The 19970-nt window shown below is 53.6% G+C and overlaps 1 protein-coding gene and 1 pseudogene across 1 annotated transcript in view; one reads left to right on the forward strand and one right to left on the reverse strand.

Annotated features, from left to right (window-relative positions):
- The window catches only part of LOC135404562 (zinc finger protein 850-like), a 147430-nt pseudogene extending 133126 nt beyond the window's left edge, over positions 1-14304 (reverse strand).
- Positions 1-19970, forward strand: part of LOC135405272 (zinc finger protein 501-like) — an 895895-nt gene that overhangs the window by 266800 nt on the left and 609125 nt on the right. The gene's annotated exons all lie outside the window — the stretch shown is intronic.

Consider the following 19970-nt stretch of genomic DNA (forward strand, 5'->3'; position numbering starts at 1 on the left):
TACCTTCCTTGGGAAAAACTCTGCTAGCAGCAGAAGCAGGGAGTGGAAGCACTCCTGCACAAGTTCACACTTCACACCTGGCAGTCTTTCATCCAGGAAGCTCAAAATCTTTGGCACCTGAAGGGGACAGAGGTGAAGAGAGTGCTACCACGGTAGTGCAGCCTCAGCTGCCCTTTCCATGTCACTCTGCTGCCTTCAGGTGCCTTCAGGTGCCTTCAGGTGCCTGAGACACCTGGGTTTGGCAGGGAGGGATGGAGAGAGGAACAAGGCCTTCTAGGGCTGAAGGGCAGGGCAATCCAGCCACAGGCCACTTACATCCGTCAGGAAGAAGCACGGGTCATCCGTGGCCAGCCACAAAATCTCTTTTGCTATGATCCTGCGCCCTCTGTAAAGGTTCCACCCAAATGGTTCAACCCATGGACGAGGCTCTCCAGGTATCCATTGATAATTCTGTGCATCTTTCTGCTCCAGGGCTTCAAGGACGATGTGCGTCCTCTCCGAGCGTGTGAGGTATCTTTCGAAGGGCTGCGGCAGGAAGGAGGAGAGTAAAGATGTCACCCCAAGGCCCCTGCTGGTGCTGCTCAGATGGGCAGCGAGAGCAGCCCTGGCCACAGGTGCCCAGCAGTGCTGGCAGCAGTGCCCACAGTCACTGTGTAGGGGAGGACGAGAGCAGAGGGTCCTTAGGCTGAGGCAGGAGGGCTGGGCTCATGCTCACGGGGTGCTGGCCCTGCACAGGACCAGGGCTCACTGCTGGGCAGGAGAGCTGCAGCTGCTGCTGGGACACCAGCAGAGTGCCGCCCTCAGACAGTCCCTGCTTGGGGACAGCAGGAACCCTCTCATCAGGGACACTGAGGCCCTGTCAGCCCCACCGATTCCGGGTGCCTTTGGCTCACAGGAGTGCCCTGCCGATGGCACGGACAAGAGTCTCAGCAACGGGGGAGCTCATTACCTTGATACCGCACTTTCTTCCGAGAGTCTTGCAGAAGCGGGTGATTTCACCTTCCACGTGGCGTGCGTATCGTTTGCCCCTTAGCCTGGTCCTGCCTAAAGAGCAGGGCAGACGTGCAAGTCAGGGAGAGCAGCTTTGCCATCAGGCTTTCCAAAGCAGCCCGAGATCTGCTTGGGAGATGGCAGGCCAGAAGGAGATTGTGGAGGGAGGGGGTCAGAGTGGGCTCCACAAACAGGCAGGGTTGAAGATGGTGAAAGGAGCGGGGAAGGAGAGCAGCAGAGAACAGGTGCAAGACTTGAGGAGAGCACTCCACTTGTGCAGCAAAAGAGAGCTGGGATGCTGCGGGGAGCAGTTGGAGGGGCAAAGGTGGTCAAGCAGAGAAGCAGAGCTGGGAGGTGATGTCTGTGTGCAGAGGGATGAAGGCCACTACAATGCCCTTGAGCTTTTTGCTTACAGATGAATTCACTGAGGTGCTCAACAGTCGCCCGACACTTTATTGAAGCTTTACTGAAGTTGACATACTTTGCTTAATGCAATACAGTTTATTATTTTAAAATAACACCCAAAAAAGAGTGCATCTGTGAATAAAGTCACATCTTACTGGGAATTCCTCTCTAAATCTGAGAAACCTGGCAAACAGCCTTAGCTGAAAATACCCAAACCTACGTGAGTTGTGCTTTGACTGCTGTGCTTACAGAACATCTGATGGTGGTAAAAGCAGAACTAGGGCTGTCCAGGGCACTCATGTTCTGTGCAGTCTCTGACAGGAACTCATGATGGACTTTGCTGGCCAGAAAGGACACGTCTGCTCTTTCCTGCAGTGTCAAAGTTACCAGGGATGTGTCTTCGAGACTAAAACCTTGCTTTAATGGACTTTGAGACGTAGACCTTGAGGTTTGGTTTGTTCACAGCCTCATTCTGTCCATTCAGCTCCTTCTGCTGGAGGAAATTCCATTTCCAGGGGAGGTCACCTCAGTTTTTAAGTTGAAGCCTCAGATTTCACTCTGGAAAACTTGGTCAATGTGTTGGTGTCTCATGCGTGGGTGTTGTACGTGTTGGATTTCAGCCTCCCACTCGAGGAACAGAAGGTTTCAATAGACCTCAAGTGGCTGAAGCCCTGGGTTTGGCCATCAGGCCTTGTCTTTCACTGCTGTGGTCTTTTAATTGAGCAACAGAGAATTGCAGCAAAAAACTGAAGAGAAAAACTTTGTAAATTTTGTTTCAGAATCGTTGCCTTGAACCTTTGGTCGAGGTTGGGAATGGTTTGTCTCCCTTGGCAGGGAGGGTCAGTACTCTTTGTCATTCTGACATGACTGCCCAGGGCCCTGATTTTATTGTGGCCAAAATACTGGGCTTGGAAACCAAAGCAGGAGCTGGTAGATAACAGCAGCTTGAAAAATGGGCTGATGCCTAATTGATGTGGCAGAAGGAATGAAAGACTCATGACAGCTAAGAAAAAAATTGGGCTTTTCAGTGTCCACCTCAGGTTAGGATCACTGCCTGTGTCTTAGTGGAGGAAGATGTTTTTGTAACTTTATTGAAACTTGTTAGTAAAATGTGCCTGAATTCCTAAGGAAACAACCACTGTGAAATCTTTTAAACCAAATGTAGATTTCCAAAGTGTAGAAGTTGCTATTAATATTTTGGCCATTCCTGTGGCATCTTTTTGGTGTATGAATGACTTTGAGAACAAGAACGTGTTCTTAATTATCAGGTCTGTTTACTGCTAATTATTTTACAAGGTTGAGAGAAGAGTTTAAGATGAAAGTTGTGGGGTTACTTGCAAAGTTTTTGGTACAACCAATGCAGCTGAACCTGGTGGGGAAATTTGCCCTTAAATTGGTTTTGGCAGATCTCATGAGTGTCTAAGGCAGAGGCCAAGCCAACTGGAAAGAGCCTTTCAAGGGTGACTAAGATGTAACTAAATTACCTTTTTGAGAGGTGGGGAAAGCTGATGTCAGGAACTAAATTTCCTTATGTTAAGCTTAGTAAAAATATATTAACATAAAAAAATTAAAATTATTTTAATGGTCTTATTTATGGGTTTTTCACTGTGCTTATGTTAGTACTTCTGAGTGTTTGATTGTCACAATAATGGACAGCTTCGTGGTGTTTTGTTTTTTTTATTTTTCATGTTTTGATACTTTGGTCAAGGCATTAACATTAAAAATCATTCAAAATTTTAATTCATCTTCAAACACCAAAATAGATTTGAAATGAGGGTAATGAGAACAGTGGAGGGAAAAAAAAAACCCGAGCCCAAAACCAAAACAACCCCAAAAACTGTTCATTTTTCCATTGTATTTTAAACAAGGAAGTCTGTAGAGCAGCAGAAAACAGGAGACATGGGCAGGTGTGAAAGTCAGACTGGGGCTTGTTGCACTGGTTCCAGTGCTCTTTGCTTCAGTGTAACTGGTCATTTTGAGATGAGACTGGGGAAACTGGGCTGCCAGGGCAGAGACCACTGGCTGGCCCCACTGGTTTTTGCTGGGCAGTGGGTAATTTCTGCCTCACTTGTCAGAATCAGCCTACGGTTATCAGGGAATGGGGTAGTGGTGAATTTGGCTTTCAGACTAAAATGAGGTTAAACTTACACATATTCAAAAGAATAAATTGATGTTGGAGTGCAGATACTCAAAATCCTGAAGACCTTTTGAAACCTTTTTTGCGTGTCAGTCCTACGGCCGAAGCTCTTCCTGCAGTTGGGGCACTGGTAGGGCTTCCCTTACTGGTGGGTCCGTTGGTGTTTGGTCAACTTAGAGTTTCGGATGAAGCTCTTCCCACACTCCCCACACTTGTAGGGCCTCTCCCCGCTGTGGATGTGCCGGTGGGTGAGGAGGGTGGAGTTCTGCTTGAAGCCCTTCCCGCAGTCGGTGCAGCGGAAGGGCCTCTCATCTGTGTGCGTCTGCTCATGTCTGAGGAGATGAGAGCTGGTCTGAAACCTCTTCCCACATTCCCCACACGTGTAGGGCCGCTCCCCAGTATGTATGCGCTGGTGGGTGAGGAGGTTGGAGCTGTAGTTGAAGCTCTTCCCACATTCCCAACACTTGTAGGGCCGTTCCTCAGTGTGGATGTGCTGGTGGGAGTGCAGGGTGGAGCTGTGTCTGAAACTCTTCCCACATTCCCCACACGTGTAGGGACGTTCTCCAGTGTGGATGCGCTGGTGGGTGAGGAGGTTGGAGTTCCAGTTGAAGCTCTTTCCACATTCCCCACACGTGTAGGGCCGTTCCCCACTGTGGATGCGCTGGTGGATGCGTTGAGTGAACCTGTCACTGAAGCCCTTCCCACATTCCCTACATGTGTAGGGCCATTCCCCACTGTGGATGCGCTGATGTTGGATAAGCTTGGAGCTTTGCCTGAAGCTCTTCCCACATTCCCCACATGTGTAGGGACGTTCCCCAGTGTGGATGTGCTGGTGGGTGAGGAGGGTGGTGCTCCTCCTAAAGCTCTTCCCACATTCCAAGCACCTGAAGGGCTTTTCCCTGCTGGGAGGCTGATCAGGGACCACCAGCTCAGAGCTCCGCCTCAAGCTCCGGCCGCCTTCCTGGCACAGGCTGGCTCTTTCCTCCTCAGAGCACCCTGGGATGGCTTTGGAGCCCCTCCTGCGGGGGGATCTCCGGCCCTTTTCCTCCCCGCTGCCTTCCTGCGCCGGGGAGCCCTTCAAAACGGCCTCTCCCACCAGGGTCTCACGGGGGGATTTGTCCTCCGGGCTCTCCGTCCTCAGCTCGGGGCCTGGGGCAGGAAGCAAGAAGGACAGGGAGGGGATTTGCCTCCGGCCCACAGGGAAGGCCAAGGACATCCCCCCAACTCCGGCCCCGGCAGGACGGCGGCGCCAGCGGGGTTGTCCTGCAGCCGGGGCCATGCTCGGCTGACAGAGCCAGCACAACACCCGCCCAAAGGGACACTGACTTCCTCCTCACCTGCCTGGGGGGCCCAAGGCATCTTCCTCTTCCTCGCAGCCTCCTCCTCCATCCGCCCAAGCTTTGGGAAGGACAAATCCTGATGGGGGGAAAACAAGGGCTGAGCATGTTGGCTTGGGGGTTCCTCCTGCCCAAGTCCATCTCTAGAACTCACTGGGCATCCTGTGTCCATAAAAACCTCCAAAACACCAAGATTCAGCCCAGAAAAACCCAAACCACCAGGATTCAGGCAAACAACCTCTCAGAAATAGCAAGATGAAGCCCCCCCCCAGACTGCAAAAAGTTGAGATTCAGGAAAAAAATACTCAAGAATATGAAAATTCTGTCTAAAAAAGCGCTCCCAAGACTTCCCCCATTGTGGTCTCTGCCCTCTGTGGTTCAGAGGGTCTGCCCTGTCTGGGATGCTGGGGGTCCCACTTTGGGATGCTGGCAGTATTGGGGGTCCCAAGGGTCCCTTCTGCTCTGACTTTCACCTTCAGGGTGCGGCGTTCCCAGACCTTCCCCCTCTCCAGGTTCCCCACTTTGTTGTCCCGGGGATCCCAGGGGTCCCCACTGTCCAGGCTTCCCCTTCTCTGCCCCCCCTCCTCCCCATTTCTGGACCTTGCCTTTCCAAGGATACCAGGGATCCCCACTGTCTTACTGTGCTGCTCTGAACCAGCAGAGCAGCTGGAGAACAGATGGTGGTAAAGTGTAGTCAGTGCCAACTGTTTTAAGGTTCTTTGGCCCAAAGAAATGTCTGTGCCCTGAGAATAGGGTTGACACGTGGGAGGCTGCTCCAGGAGTCTGCAAGAGGCCTCGTGCTCTGCTCAGCCCCAGCACTGCCTGGTACCAACACCCCCGGCTGCCCCCGGCCCTGGGCAGCTCTGCTGCCACAGGCTGTGCCCTCACCGTGGCCCTGCAATGGCCCTGCCTGTCCCTCACCCGTGGCCCTGCCCGTGGCCCTGTCCCTTGGCTCTCTCTCTGCCAGCTCAGTGTGGGGCACACGGGCTGGGGGTCCCTCCCAAGCTCCCCGGGCAGCCGGCGTTGGCTGGGGGGATGTGAGGGCTGGGCCTGCTCAGCACAGCCCCGGCCTCGTGCCCAGCGCCTCTTTCCTGACCCACACAAGACCTTCCCGGCCCCCCCAGGGCTCCCCTGATGCTGCCTCTGCTCCTGGTCCTGCCTTTGCTGCTCCCTTGGCTGGGGCAGCGGCTGCAGGGGGGGATGGCAGCAGCTTCAGCTCCACGGCACTTCCTGGGGGGAGCTCAGCCCGGGGGGGACGGGCAAGGACCTGATGGGGATGGACAGGGGCCCAGCAAGGACAGCCAGGGCCTGCAGGGGAAGGCACAGGGACAACCTGGACCCCCACACTGCCACGGCTGTCTCTGCTCCTCCTTGCAGGCTCCGTGGCCAGGCACAGTTTGTGTTCCTGGGTGCCCACCATCTCAGCACTTGGAGACCCTCAAATCAGCGCCCGCAGCTCTGCAGCAAAGCCCCAGCTCACCTGGCACACAGGGGATGGACACAGCACCTGCTCGGGGATGGGCACTCACAGCTTTGTCTTCTTCCCCACCACAGGGCTCTCCTTCCTCAGCAGCACCTCTGCCTTGCACTTATTCTCAGCCTCACCTCAGGGACAGCTCTGGGCTCACCTCCGCGCCACTTCTCAGCCTCACCTCAGGGCCTGGGCTCAAGGACAGGAACCTGCAGGGAGGGGACATCATGTGCAAGCTCAGGGCTGCCTGCTTGCACTGGCCTCTGGGCTTCCTCCTCCTTCTACAACCAGTCCACAACTTAGCCTGCTTTTCTAACATCACACTGCTCACACTCTGCCTCCTCTTCAGCTGCCTGTCCATCCACACTCCCAGCTCCCTTTCTGCCTGCCTGCTCTCCAGACACTCTGGCCCCAGCCCGGGGGGCTGACGGGGCTTCTTGTGCCCAAAGGGCAGGACCCGGCCCTTGGCCTGCTGGAACCTCATCCCCTTGCAATCAGCCCATGGATCCAGCTGGGCCAGGTCCCTCTGCAGAGCCCTCCTGCCTTCCAGCACATCAACACACCCCCAGCTTGGGGTCACCTGCACATTTGCTGATGAAATGCCTGGTTCTGCAGCAGCTGCAGATGCTCAAGGGGCAGCAGGACCAAGTCAGGGGCCTGGGAGGGTCTAGGGGGCTTTGGGGTGTGGGAGGGCCCTGGGGGAGCTGGGGAGGGGATTGGGGGATTGGGGGGACAGACCAGGACAGACCAGCACAAACCAGTGCAGACCAGTACCTCACTGCTCCCCAGATCTCTCCTGGAGCTGGGCCACATTGTCCTGGGACACCTGAGACGCCCCCAATGCCCTCCCAGTACAGCCCAGTGCCCCCAGTACAGCCCACTGTGTTCCTGTCCCAGGGTGCCAGGTGATCCCTCCTTGGGGGGGGTTGGAGGCATTTCAGAGGGAGCTGGGGGAGCTTTGGGGGGATCAGGGAGAGGGGTTGGATGGGGAGTTGGAGGGTTTTGGGGGGCTTTAGGTGCATTTAGGGAAGTTAAAAGCGGTGTTGGGAGGGCAAAGGGATCTGTAGGGGGAGGGGACTGAAAGGAAAATGGAGGTTAGGGGACATTTGGGTGGGGTTAATAATGTCTGCGGGTAAAGAGGAGGGGCAGCAGCACGCTCAGATGAGTCCTGAGACCCCCCTGGTGTCCCCAAGACAGTCTTGGTGTCCCTAATTTCCTCCCTTAAGACCTCAAGACTCCCCTGGTGTCTCCAATGTCCCCAGGGCCTCCAGATCACCCCAATTCCCCTCTTGACACCCCCAATTCCACTGCCCACAAAGCCCTTCCCACTCTCCCCAGTGTACCCAAACCCCATCCCTGATGTCCCCAACTCTCCATCTCACCCCAGGAGCCCCCACTGGACCCTCTGACCCCAAAAACGCCCCCCACACACACACTCACAGAAAGGCCAAGGGCATCTGGGGACACGGGGAAAGCTGGGGGGCTTTCGGGGATTACTGGGGGATACTGGGACACACTGGGGGGAAACAGGGGGCACTAGGAGGGACTGGGGGGTTACTGAGGGATGCTGGAAGAGCACTGGGAAGGACTGGGAAGTTACTGGGGGATTACCAGGACACACGAGGTGACACTCAGAAGTTACTGGGCCATACTGGGGGTTACAGGGTGCTCACTGGAGAATCACTGGGCCATACTGGGGGCAGTGGGAGGTCACTGGAACACACTGGCTGGTCACTGAGGGGGTTACTGGGCTGAACTGAGGGTCACTGGGAGGTCACTGGTCTATACTGGGGGCACTGGGATCTCCTTACCCGGATGTGGTACATCTCCCGCCCAGACTTTGGGGGGCACCCCCAGGACCCCTCCCCTGGGGGCTGGGGACCCCCGGAACACACTGCTAGGCTTTAGGGGACCCTCGGGACCCCCTCCCTGTGACGTCTCTGTGTGCTGAGTGTTGGGGGTCTCTGGGGTTCGGGGGGGGTCACTGGGATCCCCTTTCCCTGGGGTCGGCTCGCCGGGCCGGCAGGAGCGCTGTGGCGGGAAAAGTAATGGCGGATCGCGCAGAGCCTCATGGGAGTTGAAGTTCCCTCTTGAGTACTCCGCCGGCGCGCCTGCGCAGTGCAGCCAGGGCGTTGACAGAGCCCCCCCCCGCGCGGCTTCCAGGCTCCGCGCTCTGCCCTTCGGGAACCCCCGAACCCCTCGGCTAAACCCTCCCGAGCCCTCCAGCCTTTCCACCCACACCCGCGCTCCCCGCAGCCCCCGGGGGGATCCCCAGAGCCCCGCTCTCCCGCAGGCCCCGCCAGCTCACAGTGCAGCACGGAGCCAGCGCCATCTTTGCTTCCCGGAAGCAACCACGGCGCTCTGCGCGCGCACCGCCTTTAGAGAACTCCCCCCCCCCCCGCCTCCGCCCTCCGCCCGCCGCGCTCCCGTCAGGAATGTTCGCACGGGCGGTGCCGCAGCGCCCTCAGCCTGAACTGAACCTGGTTTTACCTCATGAAATCTTTGATCTCTGTTAGCCAAGCCCCTCTTTCCTTCCCCAACTGTCTTGTCCTTTGGGGGGGGTCATAGCGGCCCTTTGCACTTGAGCGGACTGAGGTTTCTACCAGAAAGGGCCAGTCCCCTTTCCCAGGGGCAGCTTCTTCCAACAGAACCCTTCGTGGGGGTGTGTGTGCAGATTCCTGCCTTGGCTGGGGACTCCCCCAGGGTCACTGCTGGAGGTTGAGAGCAGAGATCTCCCCATGAACGTTGGTCTGAGGGAGTTCCATCCATCTCTAATTAAGAATTATTGCTTTTGTGCCAGCTTGAGTAGAATTGCTTCAACAATTGCTTTAGTGTAGAGCACTGTCCTGTCTTATCCTGTACTCCTGGTAGTTTTAGTGCTTCTATTGTACAGTAAATAACTGTAATGAAGATCTTTTGTCTGATCATTTGTAACCCTAAATAAATTGATTTCTATCAATAGATCTGCTTTGCCATCATTAAAACCTGGGGGACCTAAATGGTTCAGTCACACTTCTGTAATTCCTCTAAACTGAAACTGTTGGCATAATCCAAGGCTGAGATTGGATCCAGCAGCCCCCAGCACCCCACAGGAAGTTGGGAGCTCAGGGGGCCATCCCCCTTTGCCAACACCCGTGCCCAAAGACCCTCATAGGACCATCCGACCCACCAGACCACCCTCCCTTTTCCACCCTTCTCCCTGTTCCTCCCACTTTTCCAAAGTCCCCTCAATCCACAGGCCCCACCCCCGGATTACTCTGGGGGTCCCAACCCCCATTTTTCCCTCCTCTCACATCTTCCACATCATCCCCCAATCCCCAGCTTCCTCCAACTCAGTTTGGGGTCCCAGCACCCCAAAAAAGGGGTTAGGTGGGATCCTGGGTGGGCTCTGAATATGTTTGGGGGGTTCTCCGGGGCCCATGGGGAGATTAAGGGGGGTCCCAGCACCTTTTGGGGTGAGCTGGGTGCCTTTTAAGGGGCAGGTGCCCCACCAAGACCCTCCCAGAGTGGCTTGACACAGGGGGAACACAGGGGGGTCCCCATTCCCAATCCATCCTGGGGCTGGTTCTGGCCCCCCAAACTCGGCTCCACCCCTTGGGATTCCCCCAAGCCCCTCCCCCACTGCCCCCCAATAACCAGGACTGGGGAGAACTGGGAAGCTTTACTGGGATCACTGGGAGCAGCCGGGCAGAGGCAGAGTGACAGCAGGGGAGGGGGGACACACGACCCCCCCAAAATACTCACGGGGATGGGGAGGGGGGTCCAGGCTGGGCCCGAGGCCCTGGGGAGGGGCTGCGGCCGCCGCCGGCTCAGGAGCTCTGTGGGGAGAGAAAAGGGGGTGACAGGGGCCACAGGAATCATACTGGGAGCACCTGACAGCATGGTGGAGGCATCTGGGATATACTGGGAGTGGCTGGGAGTGACTGGAACCATAGTAGGGATGACTGGGAGCAACTGGAACCACGCTGGGGGCAACTGGGATCATACTGGGAGCAGCTGGGCTCCTATTGGAGTCATACTGGGATCATACTGGGAGTGACTGCAATAATACTGGGAGTGTGTGAGAGGGACTGCAGCCATACTGGAGATGAGTGGGATCAAACTGGCTTCATACTGGAAGTGTCTGGAAGTCACTGGTATCATACTGGTGGCAATTATGATTGTACTGAGATCATACTGGGATCAGACTAGGATCATACTGGGAGCAACTGGTTCTATGCTAGGGGCAACTGGGAGCTACTAGGATCCCACTGGGAGGAAGGGGGAGCAACTGGGACCATGCTGGGCAACCCTGGGATCATACTGGGAGCAACTGTGCCCACATTGAAGGTGGCTGGGGTCATACTGGGAGTGACTGGGAGCATTCTGAGGGCAGTTGGGACCATGTTGGCACAACTGGGATATACTGGGAGCAAGTGGGATCACACTGGAATTGACTGGGATCATACTGGGAGGCACTAGGACCCCACTGGGGGTGACTGGGAGTGGCTGTGAGCAACTGGGATCATGCTGGAAGCTACTGGGAGCATTCAGGAGTGAATGGGACCACACTGGAGGCAACTGGGATATACTGGGAGAGACCAGGAGTGACTGGGATCATACTGGGACTGCCTGGGAGTGTACTGGGAGTGACTGGGAGCATGCTGAGGTCAGCTGGGATATACTGGGAGAGACTGGGAGTGACAGGGATCCTACTGGGAAAGACTGGAACTCTAGTGGGGTGACTGGGAGCAAGTGGGACCCTGCTGGGGGCAAATGGCTTTATCCTGGGGGTGACAGGGAATGTCTGGGTTCATCCTGGGTGTGAGTGCCACCATACAGGGTGCCGCTGGGATCATACTGGAGTCATACTGGGAGGGACTGGGAGAGACTGGAACTACAGTGGGGTGACTGGGAGCAACTGGGCCCATGCAGGGGTAACTTGGGGGGTAACTTGGATCCTACTAGGAGAGACTGGGATCATTCTGGGAGTGACTGGAACCATAGTAGGGGTGAATGGGAGCAACTGAAACCACGCTGGGGGTGGCTGGGATCATACTGGGAGCAACTGGGCCCCTAATCAGGTTGTACTGGGGTCATACTGAGAGCAGCTGGGCCCCTAGTGGGGTCTTACTGGGAGTGACTGCAATAATACTGGGAGTGTGTGAGAGGGACTGCAGCCATGCTGGGGATGAGTGGGATCAAACTGGCTTCATACTGGAAGTGTCTGGAAGTTACTGGGATCATACTGGGGGTGACTGGACTCATACTGGGATCATACTGGGAGCAACTGGGACCATGCAAAAGGCAAATGGCATCCTCCAGGGAGTGACTGGAAGTGACTGGGGCCATACTGGACTCAGACTGGGAGTCCCTGAGAGTGAAAGGAACCGTCCTGGGGGAGTGACTGGGAGCAACTGGGACCACCTTGGGGGCAACTGGGATCCTATTAGGAGTGACTGGCAGTGACTGGGATCATAGTGGGAGTGACCAGCACCATACTGGAATCACAGTGGGAGTGACTGCAAGGGACCAGGATCAAACTGGGAGTGACTGGAACTACACAGGGGGGATTTGGGAGCCAGTGGGACCATGCTGGAAGGCAACTGGGAACATCCTTGGAGCAACTGGGATCCTGCTGGAAGCAACTGGAAGTAACTGGGAGTGACAGGGTGCATGCTGGAGGCAACTGGCATAAACTGGAAGTGACTGGGAGTGACTGGGATCATCCTGATGGAAACTGGAACCATCCTGGGGCAAGTGGAAGTAACTGGGTGCAGTGGGTTTCTGTGGCTGGGTTTTGGTAGCGGGGGGGCTACAGGGCTGGCTTCTGTTAGAAGCTGCCAGAAGCTTCCCCTGTCCCGTGGAGCCAATGCCAGTGGCTCCAGGACAGAATTCCTGCTGCTGGCCAAGGCCAGGCCAGTCAGGAGTGACAGTAACACCTCTGGGATAACATATTTAAGAAAAAGAAAGAATTCCAGCCAGGGAAGAGTGGAGTGAGACCATGGGAACAGCACTGCAGACCCCAAGGGCAGTGCAGAAGGAGGGGCAGGATGTACTCCAGGTGCTGGAGCTCAGGCCCTGTAGACCGTGGGGCAGAGCAGGGTGGGGCAGCTGTGCCCCTGCAGCCCCTGGGGGAGCATCGGGGTGCAGAGACCCCCCTGCAGCCCCTGGGGGAGCATCGGGGTGCAGAGACCCCCCTGCAGCCCCTGGGGGAGCATTGGGGTGCAGAGACCCCCCTGCAGCCCCTGGGGGAACATCGGGGTGCAGAGACCCCCCTGCAGCCCATGGAGGCTCCCACGCTGGAGCAGGTGGATGCAGGAAGGGGGCTGTGACCCCGTGGCAGGCCCAGGATGGAGCAGGGTCCTGGCAGGGACCTGCAGCCCATGGAGAGGGAAGCCCAGGCTGGAGCAGGTTTTTCCCAGGCAGGACTCGTGGCCCCTGTGGGGGATCCACGCAAGTACAGCTCATCCGTGAAGGACTGACCCCATGGAGGAGTGACCCATGGGGCAGCAGGTTGGGAAGAGCTGCTGCTCGAGGGATGGACTCACACTGGACAGGTCCATCAAGGACTGTCTCCCGTGGGAGGGACCCCACAGGAGCAGGGGAAGGACTCCAACTCCTCTCCCTGAGCAGCAGCAGAAACAACAACTGACCGTGACCCCCATTCCCGTCCCCCTGCACTGCTGGGGGGAAGGAGGGAGAACATGGAAGGAGGGGTGAGGGGAAGGTGTTTTTAAGACTGTTTTATTTCTCACTCTTTGGCTCTTATCCTGTCAGTAATAAATTTAAGTACTATTCCCACTTGGAGTCTGTTTTGCCCATGAAGGTGATCAGTCACTGACCTCTCCCAGCTCTTATTTCTACTTATGAATTTTTAGCTGGTTTGTTGTTTTTTTTTTTTCTCTCTCCTCTGCCCAGTTGCAGAGGGAGAGTGAGAGAGCGGCTTTAGTGGGTACCTGGTATCTGGCCAGGGTCAACTCACTACAAGAATATAAAAAGAAGTAATTTTTTTGGTCTTGTTCTGATGCACTTAAGGAGCTGGAAAAGCAAGACTGGTGCAGGGAGGTCCAAAGCATTTTGTGTCTGGATGATGGAGACATCACATTTAGAGGAGACAGACTCTGCAGTTGCTTTCTTAGACTTTGTCCCACCTTAATGGTGTTTTTCCACCCACAGCAGCGTTGCTGGGAGATGTTGCAGTGGCACATCCACCTCTGCCAGGGCAGCATCTTGGCCCTTCCCACCCCACCATGGATTTTCCATTCCTGTGGCAGGGACTTGTCCCCACCTGATATCCGAATGGGAAATGCAATTCCTGTGGGTGGCTTTCATGGTTCCACCACAGTCTGGCACAGATTCTGATCCAGCTTTGAGAAATTGTGTGGTCTATGTGTTCTGGATAAAGCTGTCCCAACTTTGCACGTTGTGACCCGAGGGAGTTTCGGTGGCCAGTTTGTGTATCAAAAGCACTCAGTACTAAAATGTACCAAGTTGCACCTGTGCACAAATCTGCATGAGCTCAATGCCCTGAGTACCCACACAGGCTTTTCTGTCTTGAATCCTGCTCATTCTGTGCCTGGGACTGGATTTATTTCAGCAGCTAAATGGTTCACTGGAGGACTAACTGAGTCTGAGAGCTCCAGTCCTTTGCAACAGATTATTGACGTGCTGGTAGGAGCGGCTCCCTTCCTTCCCTTCCCCCTTCATTATAAAAACACGAACTGTAGAGAAACCAAATACCACACGGCCCCTGCGCCGAGCCCGTCAGAGCTCCCGGCTCGGTGGTCAGCACAGAAAGTCCCTTTATATTTGGGAAGCGGAGGGAGAAAATTCTGGAAGCGCGAGAACGCGGCGATAGCTGGGATGAACGGGGAGCCCTTAGGAAAGGATTGGGAGGTACTGGGATAAACTGGGAGCCCCGAGGAAGGAACCGGGGCTTTTCCGCCATTTACGTAGCGCTGAGGGCAGAGCGCTTACGCCATTTGCGTAGAGTTACACAGTTTACGTAGCTTACCTTCCTTTGCCGTTACCGGCGGCCCCTTACGCCGTTTGCGTAGGGCTGTGGGCAATGGCAGAGCCCCTTACGCCGTTTGCGTAGGGCTGTGGGCAATGGCAGAGCCCCTTACGCCGTTTGCGTAGCTGAGGGCAGCGGCGTTAGGAGCGGACTGGGGCGCACTGGGAGCCCTTAGGAAGGGACTGGGAGGTACTGGGATAAACTGGGAGACTTTAGGCTTTTGGAAAAACTAGGTTAAACTAGGAGCTCTTAAGTGGGGACTGGGTCCTTCCTTACGCCATTTGCGTAGCACTGAGGGCAGCGGCGTTAGGAGGGGACTGGGATGGACTGGGAGCCCTTAGGAGGGAACTGGAAGCCCTTAGGGAGGGACTGGGGCAAACTGGGAGCCCTTTGGAGAGGACTAGGATGAACCGGGAAAGGTTCCGCAAGCCCTTAGGAAGCCACCGGGGTCCTTCCGCCATTTGCGTAGCGCTGAGGGCAGTGACCTTGCACCATTTGCGTAGTCTTACGCAAATTACGTAACTTCCTCCTCTACCATTACTGTTGCCCCCTTACGCCGTTTGCGTAGCGCGGCGAGCATTGCCAGCCCCCTTACGCAATTTGCGTAGCGCCGCCCCATTGCCGCCAGCGGTGCCATCTTACGCCGTTTGCGTATCCCTGCGCCGTTTGCGCAGCGCGGCGGGGGCGGGCCCGTATCCCTGCGTGCCGATATTTATTTATCAGTGTCCAGGCGCTCGACCCCTCAGCCCCTCACACACCCACGGGCCCCACGGCAGCGCGGGGGAGGATCCCGGGGGTGTCCAAAAGCTCCTCCAAAAGTCAGTTTATGGCTTTGCAGAGGGCTCTCGGGAGTACCAAGGGGCTGAATGTAAAGAGAGAAAAATTAAATCTTTAGGGGGGGGAAAAATATAACAATTGCATTTCTGTTTTCCTGAGGAGCCGTGGGTGTTTTTAGGCAGCTGCCTGCAGAGGCCATTGCCGTTTTGTGAGGCAGCATTAATGCAAGAGGAGACTTGTGCTGCTCATGGAAATTCGGATTTTAAGGTTTTTCTCCTTGGTTTGAAGCTTCGTCATTCTTCCTTCACCCTCTTTCAGAGCAAAGGCTTTAATTTTTAAACTTAAGGGGAAAAAGTAATAACAACAAGTGAGGAAAACTAGGGGGAAAAGGGAAAAGTTCTTCTGAAAGGATTACAATGTGCAAGCAAAATCAGTTCTCTCTCCAGGAGAGAAAAAAATATTAGAGGTGTAAATTGGCTCCAAAAATGCCCCCAACGCCATGGGGAGGATAATCAGGATGACAAGTCTCTGGGAGCTGCAAGAGAGAGAATTAATGCTGGCATTTGGAAAGACAAGTGATAGTGCTGCATTTGATCTGGGTTTCATGTCATTATTTTCTGGTTTCAGAGTCAGAAAAAGCTGCTCATTTACTTTTCATGTAGCTGTATTTTTTTTCCTGACTTCTTGAGGAGGCAGAGCTGATGAAATCGTGCTGGAAGAGGCCTGAAGCTTTTGATCTGATGTTCAGCTTCAACAAATTTCACTTGTGGAGTTTCTGCACTTTGGGGGAGGCTGCAGGTTATAGAAATGAATTAGTGCATCTGCTAAAGGAAGAGGAGTATTAGTCATATTTAAAACCAAGACTAAGTCAGATTCCTCCACATTGGCTGCAGCTGAATTTTGCAAGGTTTCTGATTTCCTCGCTCTGGCTGTGAGGGTGTTTCCTTTTCAAGCCTGTCACCTGCAAAGATTTCTCTGGGACAGTGATTTCTTCATCACAGAAAAGCAATGTAGAGAAACTTCTTTGCCACCCCAAGATCATTATTTTCTTGATTGCCCTCTTGTACTCTGCTGAGGTTCCAATACATCTGCAGGTCAAATGTAACCTGAATGCAGCACTGATCACAGAGAGCAATAAATATAGTACAGAGCTTTAGTGTGAACTTCATGCACATCCTTGGTTTGTTTGTGTAAGACTGTGTATTATACAGATAATATAAAGCATAAAATAGTTTTCATATCTAAAAATTACTTTTCCAGCACATACTAATGTGCCTTTCATAACCTCCTAATTAGGTTATGTTTTCTCCTAAACTTAATTCCACTTTATGACCAACAGTTGAGTAGACTTCAACTTCATTTTTGGTTCCAATTTTCATTCTGTTCAGTGTGTGTGTATATATATGTATACACAAGAAGATAATCCTTTATTCAGCATACGGGCCTACATACCAAGCCCAAAGCCCTCTACTCAGTGCTGATGGGCAAACGCTTCTAACAGATAAAACCTCCATTCTGAATCGATGGTCTGAACACTTTCAGACTCTTTTCAGCACCAACTGTGTAGTCCAAGACTCAGCAATTCAGTCCATCACACAACAACCAGTGAAATATGAATTGGATACTGCCCCCACTTTAGGAGAAACCCTTAAGGCCATATAGCAGGTGAAAATCAGCAAGGCAGCTGGGGTTGATGGAATTCCACCCAAAGTCTGGAAACGTGGGGGCCTTGCACTCCATGCTAAATTTCATGAGTTTGTGGTGTGCTGTTGGGAACTAGGTGAACTACCATCAGGCCTTCGAGATGCAGTCATCATCACTTTGTATAAGAAGAAAGGTACTAAATCAGACTGCTCAAATTACCATGGTATTACTCTGCTCTCCATTGCTGGCAAAATCCTGGCAAGAATACTCTTGAACAGACTAATACCTGCTATAGCAGAAGGAATGCTACCTGAAAGTCAGTGTGGTTTCAGAGCCAACAGGAGCACCACAGACATGGTGTTTGTTCTCAGACAACTGCAAAAGAAGTGTAGGGAACAGAACAAAGGTCTCTATGTAACCTTTGTCGACCTCACCAAGGCTTTTGGTACTGTGAGCAGAAAAGGTCTGTGGCAGATTTTGGAACGTTTAGGTTGTCCCCCCAAGTTCCTTAAAATGATCATCTCACTCCATGAGGATCAGCACGGCCAAGTCAGATGTGGTGATGAACTTTCTGAGCCCTTTCTAATAACCAATGGTGTGAAACAAGGCTGCGTTCTTGCACCAACCGTATTCACAATCTTTTTCAGCAGGATGCTCCAAAGGGCCACGGCAGACCTCGATGATCAGGACGGTATCTACATTCGATACCGTACTGATGGAAGCCTATTCAACCTAAGGCGACTGAAGGCCCACACCAAGACCTTAAACCATCTTGTCCAGGAGCTGCTTTATGCTGATGACGCCGCCCTTGTTGCCCACACAGAAGCAGCTCTGCAGCGTTTAACATCCTGCTTTGCAGACGCTGCTGAGTTCTTTGGGCTGGAAGTCAGCTTAAAGAAGACAGAGGTTCTCCATCAACCTGCACCTCAGGAAGTCTTCCTTCATCCCCATATCACCATTGGCCAATCAGAGCTCAAATCAGTCCAGCAGTTTAATTACTTAGGTAGCCTCATCTCCTCAGATGGTAAGATCGACAGAGAGATAGACAACAGGTTAGCAAAGGCATAGAGAGCTTTCGGGAAACTCCATAAAAGAGTTTGGCATAATAAACACTTGAAGAAAAGTACAAAGATTAGTGTTTACAGAACCATAGTGCTGTCTACTCTGTTATATGGATCTGAATCATGGGTCATCTACCGCCACCACCTGCGACTCCTAGAACGCTTCCATCAACGCTGCCTTTGCACAATCCTAAACATCCACTGGTCAGATGATGTGACCAATCCATCTGTTCTAGAACAAGCAGCAGTCACAAGGATTGAGGCCATGTTGCTGAGAACACAGCTGTGTTGGGCAGGGCACGTCTCCAGGATGAAGGACCAACCACTGCCTCCCTAAGATCCTGCTTTATGGTGAACTTGGCCCCAAAGAGAAGATACAAGGACTCCCTGAAACAACATCTCAGCCTTGGCCATATTGATCACCATCACTGGTCTACTCTGGCCTCCAATTGGGAGGCCTGGAGACACACCATCTATAACGCTGCTGTCTCCTTTGAGGAGAAAAGACAACGCAGAAAGAACCGTGTCTTGCAGAATATACCACCTAAGGAGTCTTTCTGCTGTGCCTTTTGCAATCCTTTATGTCTATCTCGTATTGGCCTCATTAGCCACCAGCGTGCCTGTAACAAATGTGGATAGAGCCTTCCTAAATCTTCGTTCACAAAGCCTTGCCATGATGATGACGAATGTTGTTATTGTGAATCTGTAATTCAGTCGCTGTTAAAATTGTAGCAAATGCTATTGAACCAGTTGAAAACGGTTCAACTGGTCAATGATTAAGTGCTACTAATCTCTTTTGCCCCCTTATTTTTGGATCCAAATCCTTTGTGCCCTGACCCTCTTGCATCCCGAGGCTCTGTGTAAATCATTCCCTTTCATCAAAAAATATATATTTTTCATGACTTCCACTTTAAAATCTTCCTGCTTTGCTAAACTACAAAACAACTCTAATTAGCTGTAGAACTCTTGAAGATTGAAGACGATTAAAGGAATAGAAATAATTTGTTTTTCAGTGTTTTAATGGGTCCCACGGTGTGTTTGGAACTGCATCAGCTGTCAGTCCAAGATGGGCCATGTCAGAACTGGTGAGGTTGGGGGGTGAGGAGCAAGGTTGATCATCCAGGGTCAGTGTGGATCTCCTGAGGAGACACTCAGCATCAAGATCACTTGGAGAACACCTCTATCACCTGTTCTCTGAACTGAAAAATATCCATAATTGAAGTAAAACAAAAAATAGTACATATTTTGAAGACTTGTTTTGAAATTGTTTTGAAAACAATTAAAGAAAGACTAAGAGATCCTGAGGGATTTCTGGATTTTAATGAGTCCCATGGTGTGTTTGCAGCCCAGCCCATGATCCTGAGGTGCTGAGAGAAGATTGAAGCAGCTGCTGAAGAAGTCAGAAGCCAAACTCCAAGTCGCTTGAAGCATTGCTGGGCCCCACTGAGGGCAGGCACTGCCAAAGCCTCCCCAGGGACTCCTTGGAGCAGCTCCTTGGAGGCCAGGAGTGCAGGCAGACAAAGGCTCTGGGCAGGCCCCTGCAATGCTGAGCAAAGCCTGCCTTGGTTTTGTGGAGCACAAAGGCCAAGGCCTGAGCCCCAGGCCCTGGCCCAGCAGATCCTGTCCCTCCCGGCTGGCTCAGGGCTGTTTGGGGGGCACTGGGATGGGAGGGGGAGGAACAACCAAGGCCCAAAACTGGGCAACCCCTGCCAGGCTCCTGAGGGAGGGGTGAGGCAGAAACCAAGTGCAGAACCTGCCAGGAAAGTGGCTTGTGGTGGCCTGAGTGGCAGAGGCAGCTGCCAGAGGCAAGGGGACAAAGGCCTGGGTGCCTTTGGGCCTTGCAGCCCTGCCAGAGCCCTTGGCCATCTCTCCTGCAGGCTGTCCTGCCCTGGCCCTGCTGCTGCTCTGGCCTTGCAGGCTGCACACACCCCTCCTGCTTTCCCACCCCCTCCCAGCAGCATTTCTAGACCCTCCCTGATGTCTCTGCACCAGCTCTGGCTGTTGCCATGTGCACTTGGCCTTCTGAACTTGGATCCTGAGCCCCTGTGCCACAGGACATCCCTGCCAGAGCCCAGGCCCTTCTCCTGGGGGTCACTGCAGAGCTGAGCAGATCCAGGTCACCTCCCATTCCTCTGCCAACCCCCTGGGCCTG

The sequence above is a fragment of the Pseudopipra pipra genome, chromosome W, assembly GCF_036250125.1.
Source record: "Pseudopipra pipra isolate bDixPip1 chromosome W, bDixPip1.hap1, whole genome shotgun sequence".
Taxonomy (NCBI): Eukaryota; Metazoa; Chordata; class Aves; order Passeriformes; family Pipridae; genus Pseudopipra; species Pseudopipra pipra.